Source organism: Bubalus bubalis, chromosome 10, assembly GCF_019923935.1.
Source record: "Bubalus bubalis isolate 160015118507 breed Murrah chromosome 10, NDDB_SH_1, whole genome shotgun sequence".
Lineage (NCBI taxonomy): Eukaryota > Metazoa > Chordata > Mammalia > Artiodactyla > Bovidae > Bubalus > Bubalus bubalis.
Genome location: NC_059166.1, coordinates 26,901,668 through 26,921,982, shown reverse-complemented (window position 1 = coordinate 26,921,982; position 20,315 = coordinate 26,901,668). Strand labels below are relative to the sequence as shown.

The 20,315-nt window shown below is 40.8% G+C and overlaps 1 long non-coding RNA gene across 1 annotated transcript in view; it reads left to right on the top strand.

Moving 5' to 3' along the window:
• Window positions 1-9,749, top strand: part of LOC123327666 — a 235,987-nt gene extending 226,238 nt beyond the window's left edge. The window contains exon 3 of the long non-coding RNA XR_006542302.1: window positions 9,316-9,749. This is a non-coding gene — a long non-coding RNA (uncharacterized LOC123327666). The remainder of the gene's footprint in view (window positions 1-9,315) is intronic.
• The last annotated feature ends 10,566 nt before the right edge of the window (window positions 9,750-20,315 follow it).

The window sequence follows — 20,315 nt, the reverse complement described above, 5'->3', positions numbered from 1 at the left end:
GCTGGATGAAGCACAAGCTGGAATCAAGATTTCTAGGAGAAATATCAATAACCTCAGATATGCAGATGACACGACACTTATGGTAGAAAGTGATTAACTAAAGGGCCTCTTGATGAAAGTGAAAGAGGAGAGTGAAAAAGTTGGCTGAAAACTCAACATTGAGAAAACTAGGGTCATGGTAGCTGGTCCCATCATTTCATGGCACATAGATGGGGAAACAATGGAAACAGGGAGAGACTTTAATTTTTTGGCCTCTAGAATTACTGCACGTGGTGACAGCAGCCATGAAATTAAAAGACACTTGGTCCTTGGAAGAAAAGCTATGACCAACCTAGACACCATTACTTTGCCAACAAAGATTTGTCTAGTCAAGGCTATGGTTTTTCCAGTAGTCATGTATGGATGTGAGTGTTGGACTGTAAGGAAAACTGAGCGCCAAAGAATTGATGCTATTTAACTGTGGTGTTGAAGAAGACTCTTGAGAGTTCCTTGGACTGCAAAGAGATCCAATCAGTCCATCCTAAAGGAAATCAGTCCTGAATGTTCATTGGAAGGACTGATGCTGAAGCTGAACCTCCAATACTTTGGCCACCTGATGTGAAGAACTGACTCATCGGTAAAGACCCTGATGCTGGGAAAGATTGAAGGCAGAGGGAGAAGGGGATGACAGAGGATGAGTTGGTTGGATAGCATCACCAACTCGATGGACATGAGTTAGAGTATGCTCCGGGAGTTGATGTTGGACATGGAAGCCTGGCATGCTGCAGTCCATGGGGTCGCACAGAGTTGAACACAACTGAGTGACTGAATGGAACTTCTTAGCAAATATCTGTTTCACATCTCCTGTGTGTTGATACGTGCTCTCAAAAATCTCCTGTCTCTGCTCAGGAGACAGGTCTAGAGAAAGGTCAGCAGACCTAGAAGGAGAATTGAAAGAGCTGGATCACATGTACTAAGAACTTCTCAGGGAGAAAAAGAAGATAAGTTAATCAGAGGTTGGGAGCAGATGGGAGGGTAGCTGGGAAGGCTTTTTAGAGAAGAAAAAGTTTAGACCTTCAAGCAAGGATACATTGTACATAATAGAGAAAAGAGGGAGGGAGTTTGCTGATCAAAGCAAAGGTTAGGCAGGAGGCCAGGTATTTTTCTGGTTTCAACCATAAGCTTTAAAATAGTCCACACCTGGCAGTTACAGTTTTGCCTGGAAACTTCTGCCCTTCTTTCAATGGCTACTTATCAAATTATAATTACTTTAAGCAGGTAGAGAATGAGACCAGGATGAGATTCACGTATAAGATTAAGGAGAGTAAGTCAGAGTGAGATCATTTATTCATTCACTTATTCATTTTTCATCATTCCTTACTGAATACTATATTCTGAGTAGTATAGGCAACTTCCTGCAGATCACACATGAAAAGACCGTTCCTGTTTTCAAAGTCTAGTAGGGCAAAGAGATAGGAAAATATAAACAATTACCACTGAATATTATCAAGGCCCTTAGCATGCTGCTGCTGCTGCTGCTAAGTCGCTTCAGTCGTGTCCGACTCTATGCGACCCCATAGATGGCAGCCCACCAGCCTCCCCCATCCTTGGGATTCTCCAGGCAAGAACACTGGAGTGGGTTGCCATTTCCTTCTCCAATGTGTGAAAGTGAAAAGTGAAAGTGAAGTCGCTCAGTCAACAAATGCAGAAGCTACCCTGAGCAAGGAGCTCCAGTCTCTTCCTGTCTTTGGATCAGAGAACACTTTAGATGGAGGTGCCATTTGAGTTGTGGCTCAAAAAATGAGTAGGTGTCATTGACTTAGAAAGGTAAGGAAAGATGTCCCAGGCAGAGAGATCAACATATGGAAAAGAGAGCCTGACAATGCAGAGACCTCCAACAGTTTGTTATCACAGGAACGTCAAGTGCTTCCTTGGAATCTGGAGATGAGGTGTGGCTGCAGGCACAGTGTGATCTCAGAGGACAGAGTGTTAAGCAGGGGAGGTTCCCGCAGTCAGTTCACATGGGCAATGGAGGAGGGGTAACTAGGAGGGGAAAGATGGAAGTAAAAAGACAAATTAGGAGCTCATGGTGATCTTTTTGGTGTTAGATGATGAGGACATGCCTCACCGGTAAAGAACCCACCTGTCAATGCAGAGAGGCAGGAGATATGGGTTTGATCCCTGTTGTTATTGTTGTTCGGTCGCTCAGTTGTGCCTAACTCTTTGTGACCCCATGGACTGCAGCATGCCAGGCTTCTCTGTCCTTTACCATCTCCTGGAGCTTGCTCAAACTCATGTCCATTGAGTTGGCTCTGTTGTCCCCCTCTCCTCCTGCCTTCTATCTTTTCCAGCATCAGTGTCTTTTCCAATGAGTCAGCTCTTTGCATCAGGTGACCAAAGTATTGGAGGTTCAGCTTCAGCATCAGTCCTTCCAATGAATATTCAGGGTTGATTTCCTTTAAGGTTGATTGGTTTGATCTCCTTGTTGTCCAAGTGACTCTCAAGAGTCTTCTCCAGCACCACAGTTCAAAGGCGTCAGTTTTTCGGTGCTCAGTTTTTTTTACTGTCCTGCTCTCACATCCATACATGACCACTGGAAAAACCATAGCTTTGACTAGATGGACCTTTGTTGGCAAAGTAATGTCTCTGCTTTTTAATATGCCATCCAGGTTTGCCATTACTTTTCTTCCAAGGAGCAATCATCTTTTATTTCTGTGGCTGCAGTCACCATCTGCAGTGATTTTTGGAGCCCAAGAAAATAAAGTCTGTCACCATTTCCATTGTTTCTCCATCTACTTGCCATGAAGTGGTGGGACTGGATGCCAAGATCTTCGTTTTTTGAATGTTGAGTTTTAATCCAGCTTTTTCATTCTCCTTTTTCACCTTCATCAAGAGGCTCTTTATTTCCTCTTCACTTTCTGCCATAAGGGTGGTGTCATTTGCGTATCTGAGGTTATTGTATTTCTCCCTGCAATCCTGATGCCAGCTTGTGCTTCATCCAACCCAGCTTTCGAATGATGTACTCTGCATAGAAGTTAAATAAGCAGGGTAGCAGCCTTACATAGCCTTGATGTACTCCTTTCCCAATTTTGAACCAGTCTGTTGTTCCATGTCCAGTTCTAACTCTTGCTTCTTGACCTGCATACAGATTTTTCAGGAGGTAGATAAGGTGGTCTGATATTCCCATCTCTTTAAGAATTTTCCACAGTTTGTTGTGATCTACACAGTCAGACTTTAGCATAGTCAATGAAGCAGAAGTAGATGTTTTTCTAGAAATCTCTAGCTTTTTTGATTCCTGGGTGAGGAAGATCCCCTGAAAGAGGGCATGGCAACCCACTCCAGTGTTCTTGCTTGGAGAATTCCATGGACAGAGGAGCCTGGTGGGCTACAGTCCACAGAATCAGACAGAGTCGGCCACAAGTGAAGCAACTGAGCAGTCATGCACCCACACAAAGAGAGAATGGAGGCAGTCATTTTTCTTATTAACCGCAGTTCTGTTCTATGAAGTTGCTACAAACACTAAGTTAGGGGAAATACAGGGTTATGTTCATGTGAGCTTTTAGTCATGACATTTTCATTAGCTGTTTAATACATATCCTTGTTACAGGTGTGTTTCCATTTAAAGACACTGTGTTGGTCAGAGTTCTCCAAAGAATATATAGAATATATATTAATATATATGTATATAGAGAATATATATGCACTATATATATAATTATATATATATACACACACACACACACACTATATATTGTGCTTCCCAGGTGGCTCAGTGGGTAAAGAGTCAACCTCCAATGCAGGAGATGTGGGAGAGGTGGGTTCTATCCCTGAGTTGGGATGATCCCCTGGAGGAGAGCACAGCAACCCACTCTAGTATACTTGCCTGGAGAATCTCCCATGGACAGAGGAGCCTGGTGGGCTATAGTCCATGGAATTGCTAAGAATTGGACATGACTGAGTGACTGAGTGTGCACGCATACTATATATTATGTATATGGAATATATGTGTGCTAAGTCGCTTCAGTCATGCCTGACTCTTTGCGACCCTATGGACTGTAGCCCACCAGGCTCTTTTGTCCATGGGAATCTCCAGGGAAGAATACTAGAGAATCCTCCTCCAAGGTATCTTCCATTTCCATTAAATGAAAATTTAATTAATACCTTAAAATTTTATTAATACATTAATACCTTCCTCCTCCAAGGTATCTTCCCATCCCAAGAACTGAATCCTTGTCTCTTATGTCCCCTGCATTGGCAGGCGTGTTCTTTACCACTAGTGCCACCTGGAAAGTTCATATAGAATATATATACTAAATATATATATGTGTGTATATATATATATATATATATATATAAATTTATTACAAGGAATTAGCTCATGTAATTATAGAGGCTGATTCATGAGTTGCCATAAGCAAGCTGAAAATTCAGGAAAGTTGGTGGTGTAATTCCAGTCTGAGTCCAAAAGCCTGAGAACCTGGGGAACTGATGGTGTAAATCCCAGCCCAGGAGTAGAAGTCCTAGCTCAAGGCAGGCAGGAGGAACAAGTGACAAATCCCTCCTTCTTCTACCTTTTGCTCTATGTAGGTCCTCAAAGGAGCGGGTGATGCCTGCCCACACTGGGGAAGGCAATCAACTTGACTGATTCAAATGCAAATTGCATCAGAAAACACCTCACAGACACACCCCCAAATAATGTTTAATCTAGGCACCCCAAGGAGCAGTAAAATTGACATGTAAAATTAACCGTCACAGACACCTTGTTCAACATATATTGTTAGTTCACTAACATTGATCTCGAAGCCAATAACAATAGAACTCATGCCTGAACAGGGTGTACCTGACACAGCTCTTTTCTCTGTCAGCACGTCTCTGTCCTCTTATGCTAAGGAACACTAGGCAGCCCTTCAGTGGTCTTCATTTGGAAAGTGAAATCCCCAACAAAACACACAAAAATGTGGAAAAGGTGGCTCTAAACAGACTACACAAAGAGTACTCGTTTACTGTGAAGTGAAGTCGCTCAGTCGTGTCCAACTCTTTGCAACCCCATGGCCTATAGCCTACCAGGCTTCTTGGTCCATGGGATTCTCCAGGCAAGAATACTGGAGTGGGTTACCATTTCCTTCTCCAGGAGACCTTCCCAACCCAGGGATTGAACCCGGGTCTCCCACATTGTAGGCAGATGCTTTACCGTCTGAGCCAGGAGACCCTTAACCAGAAGGCTGAGCACTGCCTCGATCCCCCTCACTGGGAATGTGGGGTCCAACCCTTCATGTTCTTCTTCATTCGTCACACATCTGTGAATGATCAGGGAACATCGTGTGTATTGATTTGAGGATTACAGATAATTTATAACGAGCAGGCAAATGAATGAATAATGAATATTCATTGAATAATGAGGATGGGTTGCATTCCTTTAAAGTTAGAAAAATTTTGTTTATGACATGCCTTTAAGACATGAAAGTCAAGTGAGTTGTTGGATTAGAAAATAGGTACTTGAGGCACATTTGTATTTAAATTGCTGAACTATGCTGACTGTGTAAGAGACTGTTATGGGCTGTAGGAGATTGTTTTTGTCATGTTTAAGCACATGCATGATGTTAGGATGAAGAGGGATGGTGGCTGTTGTGAACTCAGGGTCAGGGCTGGCTGAACATGTCAGACATTGGAGGAACCCTGGATCTTTCTGAGATGAGTTTCTATCTATATTACTGCCCTCTCTGTCCCACCGTGGAATTTAACATAAGCTGGGCTCTGGGTGACATCCCAGAGAGGGATCCAGGAGACTGGATTCCAGATCTTTACAGTTCAAGTCACTTTCAGGGTTAATGCTTCAAGGAGGTCTAAAGTCTCATGGGAGGGGATCTGAAGTTGACAGAGAGCTCTGATATGATTTCATGCCCCACCCTTTGTGTTACTGTCTTTTTTTAATATACCATCTTATCCTTAAAAAAAAAAAAAATTTATTTGGCTGCCTCGAGTCTTAGTTGCAGCACATGTGATCTAGTTTCCTGATCAGGATCAAACCCGGGTCCCTTGTGTTAGGAGCATGGAGCCTTAGCTGTGCTGCACTTGGCTTATCATGCAACATTTAAACCCGAGGTTTTCAGATTCTGTGGAGGGATTTACTGAATAGAAGGGAAGATGCCAGCCATGGGAAAAGGACTTGATAATACCTTGCACAATTGAACACCAGCTGGAAAGAAGCCCCTCTGCTTTCTGTTGTTATACTTGGGTTTAACTGAATGACTCCATCTGAAAGCCACCGCTGTGCCCTGTGAGCAGTAGCAGAAGCTCATGTATTGCTCTGGGTCCCCAAGAACATCTGAGAGAGACCAGGAGACCACATTTGAAATACAGAAGTTGAGTTGCTTTACCAGAGGTAAACATAGTGCCGAAATCTTGCATGTACAGCAATTTCTGGAAATCAACTCCCTGCCTTCTCAGATACAGATCTCTTGAAAGCATGAAGTGAAGCATGAATCCAAATAAAAATTGTTTTTCACATAAGTATTAGGTAACACCCAGTGGGGGTGGATAGTTCTTCTACCATGCAATGCACATGTGTGATTCAGTGTTTCGCTATTAGCAGAAGGAAACTTAGAGAGATATTATAAATATTTACTATACTCTATTAAATTTAGAGTTAAACAGGTACCTCCACCAAAGGGTGATTTTTTTTTTTTAAGGGAAAAAATTATAGCCATCACAAAAGAATCCTCTTTTGTTTATTTTATGGTTAAGGTGTTGCTCAGACATGTCTGACTCCTTGTGACCCCATGGACTATAGCCTGCCAGGCTTCTCTGTCCGTGGATTTCCCCAGGCAGGAATACTGGAGTGGGTTGCCATTCCCTTCTCCAGGGGATCATCCCGACCCAGGGACTGACCCCTAGTTTCCTGCTTTGCAGGCAGATTCTTTACCATTTGAGTCACCAGGGAAACCTAAAGGATGGCTTTATTTAAACTAATAACCCGTTATGATTCAGTGAGGGAGGCAGGTGGAATCCACAGGGGAAGGCATGGCACTTGGTCTTGGCATTGCCCTTGTTTGCACTTAGGCATCAGAATTCATTTCTCTGGCACTTACTCTGCATACAGAGTGCACAACGTGTATCCCTTGTTCTTACCGTGGATGGTCGTGAATCATGGTACAGCCCATGGCGTGCTTGAGAAAGGTTTGCTTCTAGTGCAAGCCTACCACGGAGTAGGTATTGAGTCCACAAGCATATTTAGAGCTAAGACTAGAACTGAATTGAGTTACTAAAAAATGCAAGACATTTAGGTTCCTGGGATTACCTGATCATTATAAAATGTGGTAAAAATGGTAAGAAAACAGCTGCTAAGACTTTCCTGACTTTCAGTTCAGTTCAGTCACTCGGTCGTGTCCGACTCTTTGTGACCGCATGAATCGCAGCACGCCAGGCCTCCCTGTCCATCACCAACTCCCGGACTTCACTCAGACTCACGTCCATTGAGTCGGTGATGCCATCCAGCCATCTCATCCTCTGTCGTCCCCTTCTCCTCCTGCCCTCAATCCCTCCCAGCATCAGAGTCTTTTCCAATGAGTCAACTCTTCACATGAGGTGGCCAAAGAACTGGAGTTTCAGCTTCAGCATCAGTCCTTCCAAAGAACACCCAGCGCTGATCTCCTTTAGAATGGACTGGTTGGATCTCCTTGCAGTTCAAGGGACTCTCAAGAGTCTCAAAAGCATCAATTCTTCGGCACTCAGCTTTCTTCACAGTCCAACTCTCACATCCATACATGACCACTGGAAAAACCATAGCCTTGACTAGACGGACCTTTGTTGGCAAAGTAATGTCTCTGTTTTTTAATATGCTATCTAGGTTGGTCATAACTTTCCTTCCAAGGAGTAAGCGTCTTTTAATTTCATGGCTGCAGTCACCATCTGCAGTGATTTTGGAGCCCCCAAAAATAAAGTCTGACACTGTTTCCACTGTTTCCCCATCTATTTCCCATGAAGTGATGGGACCAGATGCCATGATCTTTGTTTTCTGAATGTTGAGTTTTAAGCCAACTCTTTCATTCTCCTCTTTCACTTTCATCAAGAGGCTTTTTAGTTCCCCTTCACTTTCTGCCATAAGGGCGGTGTCATCTACATATCTGAGGTTATTGATATTTCTCCCAGCAATCTTGATTCCAGCTTGTGCTTCTTCTAGCCCAGCGTTTCTCATGATGTACTCTGACATAAGTTAAATAAGCAGGGTGACAGTATACAACCTTGAGGTACTCCTTTTCCTATTTGGAACCAGTCTGTTGTTCCATGTCCAGTTCTAACTGTTGTTTCTGACCTGCATACAGATTTCTCAAGAGGCAGGTCAGGTGGTCTGGTATTCCCATCTCTTTCAGAATTCTCCACAGTTTATTGTGATCCACAGAGTCAAAGTCTTTGGCATAGTCAATAAAGCAGAAATAGATGTTTTTCTGAAACTCTCTTCCTTTTTCCTGACTTTAGAGAACCTGATAATGTACATGAAAGAGGGTGTTCAAGTTCTTTGGAGTTCTCTTTCTCCATTTTCTGTGGTAAACTGTTCTCTTTTGCTCTTTCTGTTTCCTTCCCCTGGTTTTCCACTTCCTTCATCCAGTATATTTTTTTTCTTTACTCATTTCTCTCTTACTCATAAGTGTGTGGAATCCACACTTAAAGACTGAACATGTAGAGAGGCTGAGGAGTCCAATGACGGGCTTTTATTGGGAACAACAGAAAGATTATATTACAATGTTGTAGTTGCCCAAAGCAGAGAGGTTTTGCCATTCAACAGTTTAGCTGATTTAAGGAAGAGCGGGTATGGAGAGTTGTGTCTGAAGAGATAACAAACAAAACCCCAAAATGAATGCCATCTGAGATGCCAAGCCATTGTAAAGAGTCTACTATCAAAGTCACAACACTCAGGAAATGCCCAGATAGTGTGGTTTTCATTATTAGTATTCATATTATTTTTGAAATGTATGGGGGTACATGTGATAAAGTCCACACATAAAACTGGCTCTCTTGTGATCTGGCAAATGAGAGATCTCCTAAATTAAAGAAGTTTAATTGAAACATAAACAGTAGGTAAGTGCCCAAAAAAAAAAAAAAAAGTTACTGAGTTGAGAAAAACAGTGATTTGTAAATAATTTAGTGAAATAATACTTATTTTTATTTGTTTTTAGTGTGGAATTATTTTTGATGAATTAATTTAATTTTAAATATAATTTCGTTTATTTCACTTCTTTAAAAAAACAAACTTCAAGGTTTCAAGTTCCTTTGTTCAGCCCCTTCATGTGTTATAGATATGTTGTGAATATCCCCTCATATTTTCTGTCTTCTTTCGAGGCTCCTGTCCGGGGTCAAGGCCTCTTTTCAGGCATTCCGAGCTTTGCGGGCAGGCTAATCCTTTCCCATGAGGGACCCTGGACTTCGTGCTCTGCCTGCTACCGTGACAGCAGCTGCATCTGCAACTGAAGCATCTGCAGGCACAGGCTACTTCCTGTCAGGAGGCCCTCTTTGAATTTCATGGCCCCTTTTGGGGCCACTGTCTTATCTCCCCACACCAGCCCCTTCCCAGCACTTGCCCCTTTTTGTATCATTGTCTGTTGGTCTCTCCCGGCTGAACTGTAAGCTCTAAGAGGACTAACGCCATCTTGTTCGCCCTGTACTTGTAACACTTACCATGACCGTTGCTCCTTGACTAGAATGAATATTTCACTGGTGAACCCAAAATTTGGTTTATTAAATTGTTTCTGAAGTAAACAAATTTTTAAAAATTTGCATGTCTAGTTTTCAATCAAATTTATCTTTGAATTGCATTCCAAATGCAAATGGTTCTGTCCGTTTGCCAGTGTTAACACTGAGGAGTCCTTCCTTTTCCAGCCATCAGTGTTGTTGGCCAACTCCTACTCATCCTTTCTATCTCAGCTTGAACTCTGCCTTTTTTTTCCTGGCAGCTCCCTCTCTCCTCTTGCCCACCCAATCTGAAACAACTTCCCAGAAAATAATCACTTATCATACCCTTTATTTTCCCCACATCGTTTATCAAAAGTATAAATGATAGATTTTTTTTTCTTATGGTTTGTCTCTTCTATTAGATTGTAAGTTATGTGAGGGTAAAAAAATTATATATTTAGTCAGTATTACATTCTTAGCACCCAGTACAGAGTCTGGCACATACCAAGTATGCAATAAATCTTTGTAAAAGGATTTTTTTTTTTATTTTCTGTTGTATAAAAGATGCTGTAGGAATACATATAAAAGTAAGATATTATCTTTAGCCTTAAGGGGATTCTAGTGTCTCTGATGCCTTCAGGTTGAAAAAGACACATAGTGTATGAGATAAGGAGGAATGAAAAGGTCCAAAGATTGTGTATGGGAATATTTTCTTACCATAAAATATTTAATAGTTGTACATTTATGAAACATTGATTAAGAAAATTCATAAAACTATATATTTACTCATTAATGCTATTAAATAAGTTTATAAATTGTGAATCAGAGCATTACATTGTTTTGAGGGATAGTAGTATATATGGCAAGAGATGTATACTATCAATTTTTGCTAAATTTAAAGTTTTGTAGTTACATCAGTTCAGTTCAGTTCAGTTCAGTTGCTCAGTTGTGTCCGACTCTTTGCGACCCCATGAGTCGCAACACTCCAGGCCTCCCTGTCTATCACCAACTCCCAGAGTTCACCCAAACTCATGTCCATCGAGTCGGTGATGCCATCCAGCCATCTCATCCTCTGTCGTCCCCTTCTCCTCCTGCCCCCAATCCCTCCCAGCATCAGGGTGATATCAAATCTCTTGCAATAACAGCCCCAGGGTCCCCAAACTTTGATTGCTGGGTGTCTAGGGAATAATGCCAAGAGGCGAGCAAAATCCCAGAGTGTAGCTGAAAGGATATCCATTCAGGGATTTGCCGATTTTTAGTCCTTGTGGCATTTAAGAAGGCCCCTAAATTTGAAATTGTTTTTACAATTTCATCTTCTCTTCAATACTATCTATATTAATTTACTCCTTAAATAACCAGCAGTTGCTCTGACATGTGTTTAGTGATGACCATGTTTAGTTAAGAAGACACTGTTCTCTGTTTTAAGCTGTGATAGACAGTATGGAAATAAACACTTGAATGTACAACAAGCTACAGCATTGTGTAATAGGTAGAAGCAAAACCCATAAATAATCAAATGAATGCATAAATATTTACAGAGTTTCACTGCTTAGGGAATTGAAATAAAAAGAAATACTGTCACCCTTCTTTTAAAATTTTAGTCAGTAAGCCTTCAGCTAAAGCAAAGACCTTCTAGGCAATAAAACTGAAGTAACAACTAATACTTATCTTGGGCTAAAATACGCCGGGTGTCATCCTAAGTGATTTATAGGTATTAATTCATTTAATCTTTATGTTAACTGTAGTGGATGCTGTGGTGTGTCAAACAAAATCTCCCCCAAAGGACTAAGACATTCATTCCCTCATTTCCTGAAGTGTTGTCCTGCTGACAGCTTTTAGCTAAATCTCTGCCTAGAAATTGCCCTTGGCAGAAAGCAGCTGCTTTGCCCAAGGCTGCATACCTTTCCAGGGATAAGTGAAAGTGTTAGTCACGTAGTTGTGTCTGACTCTTTGGGACCCCATGGACTGTAACCCGAGAGGCTCCTCTGTCCATGGAATTCTCCAGGCAAGAATACTGGAGTAGGTAGCCATTCCCTTCTCCAGGGGATCTTCCCAATTTAGGGATTGAACCTGGGTCTCCTGCCTTGTAGGCAGATTCTTTACCATCTGAGCCACCAGGGAAGCCCTGCATCTAATGATTGGTCAATTCAGGGGAACAAAGATCTGGTTAACTTGCCTCAATTCAGGATATCTCTGCAGGACCATTCCAGCTTCAGAACTCTTCCATGGGATCAGCTGAGGCTCTGTTGCAGCCGTTTCCCAGTGCAACTGCATCCTCTCTTCCAACTGGCTGCCCTCACTGCCTTTCTGATGTTTCCCTTCAGAGAACTCTCTATACACAGTTCTATCTCAGAGTCTATTTCCTTGGAAACTGGAAGATAATCACATCAACTTTGTTAATTTTTTTTTTCAACTTTATTATTCTCATTTTATAGGTAAGGAAACTGAGGCATAGAGATGGGTAATCATCCACATTTACTTGGTCAGGATTCAGACCCCACTTCCCTAGCTCCAGAATGAATGCTTGCAGCCACTGTGCTCTGTCTTAAAGTAGGACGAGGAAAACAGATGGGCTCTGCCCGCTGTGACTCTGCCCTCCTCTCAGGTGTGATCACACTCTGTGTCCTCTCATCTCCTCCCATTTCAGTCAAACTGGCCTTCCTTCAGTCCCTTTACTGGCCATGAATGAGTGAATGAATTACTAAAGGTACAGGCAGTGGGTTAGAATATTAGAATCTAGGCTGGAGATGATTAGAATCTAGGAAGACAATTTGACTGCAGCAAAGAGAAGAAAGAATGAAATGTAACTGATATTATGGTTCGTAAGTAATAATTTATGAAATGTAAATCTGAAGTTCTCAGCTTGGGGGTAAAACATTTTGTGCTCAACACAGTATTAAGTTCTTATTGTGAGGCATACAGGAAATAATGTCTGCATCCTTTGGAAATTTGTAATCATTTGGGGAAGAGAAAAACACTATATAAGGAAGAAGAAAAGAATGTCAGAGGGTAGTATGTAATCAAGAGCAAGATAATGTGACATTTTCTAAATATATTTATGAAAGTATGTAGATGAAATTAAGAAACAAACTGATAGAGTTAATTACTCAAAAGTTAGTGTTGAGTTTGTGTTGTATTTTCATAAGCTGAAAGGAGACAGAAGATTATTCTTGACAGAGGAAACAGATGGAAATCATGTGAAGAGAGTCATTGTCTCATTTAATCTCATAACATTTCCCTGAGATGAGTGTTATTATCAGGATTTATGAGAAAGTTGAGGTGCAGAGAGATTAAGTAACTTGCTGGCACAAGCCAGGTTGTTGAGCTGGGGAGCCAGGAGCTGAACCTAGACAAGCTGCTCTCAGCGTGCATGACCTTGACCGCCACCTCTGGGGGCACAAGGTTTGTGGTGACATAGTAGATCAGGTAGGCCAACTGATGAGGCTCTCAAATTTGTAGCCTGGGAAAGTTTGGAAAGATCCATTAGGTGATCAGAGACCTCCATGATCAGGGAAAACATGCGCTTGAAAGGGAAACTGATAGGCATTTTGATGCAGCTCTAGTCATTATTGGAGGAGTTGCTTACTCATTTTAAGGCTCACTTTCCTCTATTATAAAGTGGAAATAACAAAATTTATCTTTTTGAATTGTAGTGAGGATTATATATAATGTATGTGAAGCAATTTGTATGGCGCTTGGTATGATTGTTGTGGGTACTCTGCTAATGGATGATAGTTGTTGTTTTAGTGTAGATTATTAAACCTGAGTGGAAATTTCTGGAAAATATGGGATCATAGGGCAAAATACTGAAAATGGAATTTTAAGAAGACAGAGATGGCTATATGGGGCATGGTGGGCTAAAAAAAGGATGGGGTAGAGGAGCTGGGTGTGGGTAAATTATCATGATTTAGGATTTTCCAATAATATAAGGACACGAGTGGGGAGTGGGGGCAGTGGCGGTGGAAACAGATAGGAAGGAGTAGAGCTGAGGAGGAAGGGTTGACAAGATTCAGGACACAGAAGACAAGAGAAGATGCAGTGGAAACGGCCAGATGATCTGGAGATCAAAAGGTTAAGGGAAAGGAAATACCATTGAGGAGAAAATGGGGAAACTGAGGGAGATGTAGTTTTTGAGTACATGGTGATAAATTCTGATGTTGAAATAAAGAGAGCTAAGATTTATGAAAAAGATTGAGAGGAATTTAAACAGTGAAATTAAAATAATTTTTTAAGCCGATGATTCCATTGACTTTGGTCTTGTGAAGATGGAATTTCTGGTTGTAGCTTTTCTGCTAAAATTTTGAAGAAAAGAGAACCAAGAAATATGGCTGCTTGACCTAGTGCCATCGTTGTATAATAGGGAGCTGAAGTCATAGGAGTGTATGAGACTGGGTATACAAAGAAAAGCAACAAGATAGAGTCACATACGTAGATCACATAAGGGGTAGATCCTTATGTGAGCCTTTCCTATGTGGATTCCATGGTATTCTTCCTCTGAAGCCTACAGTTCTAAGACCGACTCTATGATTTTTTAGATTTTTCACTTTTGGGGGTGATTTTAGAATAAAATTTCAAGGCCATTGTGTTTCTTCTTTTCTTTTGCTTTAAGAGCAACAGGATAGAATGCCTTGCAACACCAAAGGATTCAGGAGAACTATTTCTGTTTTTCCAGAGGGCTTAATAAGGAAGCAACTTATTCTCTCTGAGGAAAATGACACTTCACAGAGGCCAAATATATTTCTGTAAATTGTAAAGGATAATAATATTGTTCCAATTAAGCACTTCATGCTCACAGCATAGAAGCCAATTTGACCTTATACAAATAGGACAGAAGGAGAAAAAAGATGCAATTACCAAAAATGCTCTCACCTGAAAGATAAATGTCACAAATAAGCAGTTGCCAAAAAAATCCTAGAGAAACTAGAAGCATCACTTTATTTTTTCAAAGTGATGGATAGATGAATTCATAAATTGAGAAACTATAGGAAGCTTGAATCAGGGAATTTGAAAGTATCAGCCATGCTGAGCCAAGTAGACTCTAGAATTTCTTATTTTCCGATAACAAAGCCCTCGGGCAAGCAGCCCTATAAAATTTTTTTATATCAATTCATCAGATGAAGTTAACTCTGAACACTTAAAATGTATTTGTTTTACTGTTGATGATGGCTTCTAGAAGGTTTCCCCAGAATCTACCTGCTCTAAAAATGGTCAAGGCCAGGTGCTAATTAAGGTCCATGCTTTTCCCTTTCTTGCAGACTTCTAAAGAAAGATGGAGAACAAAAACCCCAGAAGAAGCCTTCCCTTAGTTCATCTGTGAGCCGTAGTGTTGTCTGTTTATGTGTTTTTAAAATATACAGTGAAAAATTCTTTCTACAGTCACTGAAACATCTCAGAGGTGGGAAAGACAAGGAACTCACCACTGTACTTAAAATTCAATTAGCTTGGGTGCAGTCTTGGCATAAGATTAGCTTGCGTAGTGATCTTTTTCTCTCCTTATAAACTCAAATTTTATTCTCAAACATTAATGTAAATGTTCACACTGAAGGATCAATAAAAGCTGTGCAAACTTTTTTTTTTTTTTAATTAAAGAAATGTTTCCTGTTTAAGGAAAGAAATACAGTACAATTTCATATCCATTGATCAGGCATATTCTCATGCTACCTGTGACTCTTTTGGAACAATTTCTCATTGAGGATTCCCAGTTTCTATTCTGTAAGAGGAACCAGAGATCAAATTGCCAACATTCACTGGATCATAGAGAAAGCCCAGAAAAACGTCTACCTCTGCTTCATCGGTAAAGTGTCTGCCTACAATGCAGGAGACTCGGGTTCAATCCCTGGATCAGGAAGATCTCCTGGAGAAGGAAATAGCAACCCACTCCAGTATTCTTGCCTGGAGAATCCCAGGGACAGAGGAGCCTGGCAGGCTACTGTTCATGGGGTCACAAGAGTCGGACACAATTTAGCGGCTAAACCACCACCATGGTCTTCCCAGTGGTCACTCACGGTTGTGAGAGCTGGATCATAAAGAAGGCAGAGTGCCAAAGAATTGATCCCTTTGAACTGTGGTGCTAGAGAAGACTCTTGAAAGTCCCTTGGACAGCAAGGAGATCAAACCAGTCAATCTTAAGGGTAATCAATCCTGAATACTTGTTGGAAGGACTGAGGCTGAAGCTGAAACTCCAGTATTTTGGTCATCTGATGCAAATAGCTGATGCACTGGAAAAGTCCTTGATGTTGGAAAAGATTGAGGGCAGAAGGAGAAGAGAGCGTCAGAGGATGAGATGGCTGGATGGCATCACTGATGCAGTGAACATGAACTGGGGCAAACTTTGGGAGAGGGTGAGGGCCGGAGAGGCCTGGCATGCTGCAGTCCATGGTGTTGCAAAGAGCTGAGCAAGACTGGGCAACAGAACAACAGCAATATGTCATACAAAGATGTCATATATTGAGTTTAGAGGTCAGATTTTAGCTGTTTGGCTGCTTTGGTTGATGACTGTCAAGTATGTCAGTCATGTTGATGGTGGTAAAAAACCTTTGCAGCATCCTAAACAGCGTCTTCCCCAGTGACAGCCTCAGTCTTGCAGCGGTTCCTCATGGAGATTTATTCCTCCAACTCCTCTTTTCCTCCCAGGGAAAAGGCTCCAAAATGGTTTTAAGTTGTCTAGATTTTCTTATATTTGGGTTAATTGGGAATCTGTCAGTCCAAATATTCAATCCACATACTTCTTTTTAAAAGTAACATCTTACAGGGAGCCCCATGGACAAAGGAGCTTCTGGGATGTAGTGCTGGGGAAGGATGCAGATGCAAGGAGGTGGGGATGATAGTGTTAAACTTTTTCTGATTCTAACGCCCAACTGGTGCTGTCCTGTATTGTTGCTACCTATGAGAAAGAAGAGAAATAACACCCCAATTCTTCTTACCTCATGAGTTTCTGCTCATGAAACAAGAATGATTTCAACTCAGAGAACAGCCTTTGCCTCTCAGTCTTCACGTTAGGATGGGTGCCAGGTCTTGCTTCTCTACCTGTGTTTACCCCGAAACTTTTATGCCTGCGGTATATGAACAGCAATCCTTCTTTATTCTTTGCCCATTGCTGTACAAAAAATAACCTGCTCTTATAGAGAATTACTAAGCTAACATTGATGCTGTATTCTTTCTTTGGAGGAAATTTAAAAAAGCATATTTCTCATTAAAGGGTCAATATTTTTGAAATGGTTAAATAGGAGGCTACTTTAAAAATATTCTAGCTGCATAAATGTGGGATACTGAAAAGAGTCAAACCTAAGAAGTTTCCTTTGCTCTGTGCTTATTTATTTTCACCATATTATGAGTTAGTTTTGTTCGCTTCAAGCCTTTGTGTTTTGTTTTGTTTGTCAGATTTGGTCCTTTGATGAGATGTTAGGTCAAACCTGATGACTCTCTTTTTTTACATGTTCTCTTTCATTTGCATCATTGCTGGCTTAAAAGAGGGCTCCTTCTCACAGATATTTGTTATTTATTTGTGTTCTTATTTACTTAGCAATTTGTTAAGAAATGTTGATCTTTTCTTATGCTAGTTTGCTTCTATCACTTTTCTGGTCTATTTTAATTTTATTTCTTTATAGGCTTTCAATTTCTTGTTGACACTTCTTTTAAAATGAATATGCTCAAATTCCAAATTGTATGACCTTTTTCTCTAGTTCTTAGCTTTATGAATGCTATTAAAAAATAATTTGTTTAAGTTTGTTAAAAAATATAGGTTTGAAAAATTAGCAGAACAGTAATTACTTGTTTAAAAAAATTGGAAAAAATGCAAGTGTGACAAAAAGGGCACATAGTGAAATTTTTTTTATGTTTCTTTAATTCTACTCCCCAGATGCAACCACTGTAAATAGTTTGGTATATATAAACACTTTCAGGAGACTTCCCAGGTGGCACTAGTGGTAAAGAGCCTGCCCACCAGTGCAGGAGACATAAGAGCCACAGGTTCGATTCCTGGGTTGGGAAGATCCCCTTGAGGAGGGCATGGCAACCCACTCCATTATTCTTGCCTAGAGAATCCCCATAGACAGAGGAGCTTGGTGGGCTACGGTCCATAGGGTCCGCAAAGAGTCAGACACGACTGAAATGACTTAGCACATACACTTTCAGACATTTTTCTATGTATAAACAAATTTATGTCTATCTTTATCTACCTATTATGTATTTTAAAAAACAAATGGAACATACTTTATGAGGTCAGTCCTCATTACCTGTGATAATTACATTCTATAAGGGTGCTGTGAATCCTGAATCAGTGAAGCTCTGCTCCTAGAGAAAATATAGGGGTAGGGAAGTTCCTATGAGCCTCTGGTCACAACACTTTTGTCAACTGATCAATAAGTATTGGTTGATAGGTATTTCTGTTTAAAGATACCTTAGTTAATATATATAGTTAATTCACTAACCTTGGCCAACGGCACTGTGACTCATGCCTGAACAAGGCTTATCTAACATAGGTATTTTCTTTGGAAAACACAGACTTCTTATGCCTAAGAATACCAGGCAGCCCTTTTGCAGTATGTTTGGGGGTCATTTTAAACAGAAAAATCAAATGCAAAAGCCATGGCACGAAATAGACCATGAAAAGAACATGTATTTATAGTATGAGAACTGGTATGAGAAGGAAGAGTCACCTTGTTCAGCCTCAGCTGAGAACATGCACATTGAGTGACTCAAATATTCTTGCTCCTCTGTGCATATCTGTGAATGATTGTCAAAGTGCATTCTTTGACTGTGGGGTTACAGGCAGAAAATCTGCAAATGCAGAATCTGTGGATAATGAGGATTGACCGAGTATCTTTCTATAGTGTGTAATTCATTCTCTATAATAATCGATAGACGTGAACTGATAGACATCCTTCCAACGCTATTCCACATGATGTTTAGTTCATTCACCCCGTGTTTCTTGAGCATATCTTAGGTACTGTGCTTAGTGCTAGGATACTGTGCTGAACAAAACAGAATCTGTGTTCATAGAACCTAGGTTCATTATAAATAGATAATATAATGCTTGGTAGTACTCTGAAGAGAAACAGGACAATTAAGGGTAGAGAATGACAAAGAGAGTGATTGGCTAGCATGGTTAGAGAAGGACTTTCTGATTAGATGACCTTTGAACAAGACTTGAATGAGCCAAGCAGACTGAAAAACTAGTGATTATATTTTAGGGCTCCTTACCTACATGGTTCTAGTGGTGGCCTTATGTCTTTCTAAGATTACAAAATAAGATGTTTAACTGCAGTCACTTATGACCACTGCCTCTGTCCTCTCAGCTTCCCCTCTGGCATATTTCTGCTTGTATTGGGTGTTGCTGACTGTGAGCATTTGGGGGACTAAGGTAAGGCAGTGGTGTGTTGGTGAATGTTTAGCAACAGGTGCTCAGGAAATGAAAGCCCTAGTTTGTTGCACTTGTCATTTTCTGTGGTGTAGATACTCCTACTACAGACAATTTCAAGCTATCGGCATGAGGTCACAGAAGACAAATTTGGCAAGAGATGTCCAGTAATATATAATTTCCACCATGCAATACAATAGATGTAACTTCAGGAACATAAATTAATATAGTCCTTTGAACTTGAGTTTTCTGTAAAGTGGTAGTTAGATCTAGAGACTTGATCAGATTAAGGTTTGTTTGTTTGTTTGTTTGTTTGACCAGACTATGTCATTGGTAGTATCAGTCTATCACATGCATCCATCAGTAGATTTATAATAGTCTTGCCTTAAATATTTACCAACTGTAAATTCAAAAGGGAAGTCGCTCCATCATGTCTGACTCTTTGCGACCCCATGGACTGTAGCCCACCAGGCTCCTCCATCCATGGGATTCTCCAGGCAAGAGTACTGGAGTGGGTTGCCATTTCCTTCTCCATGTAAAGTCAAAGGACAGCTATAAATGACTTGTTGAACATTCTTCTGGAACAATGAGTCTATAAAAATAGGTAAATTTAGGTTGTATTTGTAAGGATGTTATATTATGACCATAATCTTCTCAAGAAGCAGCACCACTAACCAAAGTGATTCTGACTCTGGAATCTTGGCAATATAGGTAGAGGAGATGATGTTATTTGTAGTCATTGGTGAATGAGTAGTAGAAGAATCTAAAATCTTCCGTGTTTCTCAGTGTTGAAGTTAAAGGATTGAAGCTATTATTTATAGATATCTTGATTTTTCCCTGGAGGAGGGCACAGAAACCCACTCCAGTGTTCTTGCCTGGAGAAATCCATGGACATAGGAGCCTGGTGGGCTACAGTCATAGGGTCGCACAAAGTTGAACATGATTGAAGTGATTTAGCATGCACGCACGACTTGATTTTTAAGGTAAAAGAAATAGCACCACATTTCCTGGTTACTCTACAGCAGGAAAAGCTAATAAGGCTATAAGAGATACTTTTTAAGCAGTGTTTTCACCCTTATGGGTGTCTATGAGGTCTCCTCTGTGGCTCAGCCTTGGTGTGTTCATGACTATCATTTTTGACTCAGCCCTTTCCATTCCTGGGAGTCTCCATCTCCCTTCCTGCTTTGCATTCTTGAGGTCAGTCCATCTATGACTCTACTCTGGTTGGTAACTCTTAAATTAGACAATCTTTTCTCCTTTGCCTTCTAGGATTGATACCACCACCCTCTCCCTACCTCTCAACAAGTACACA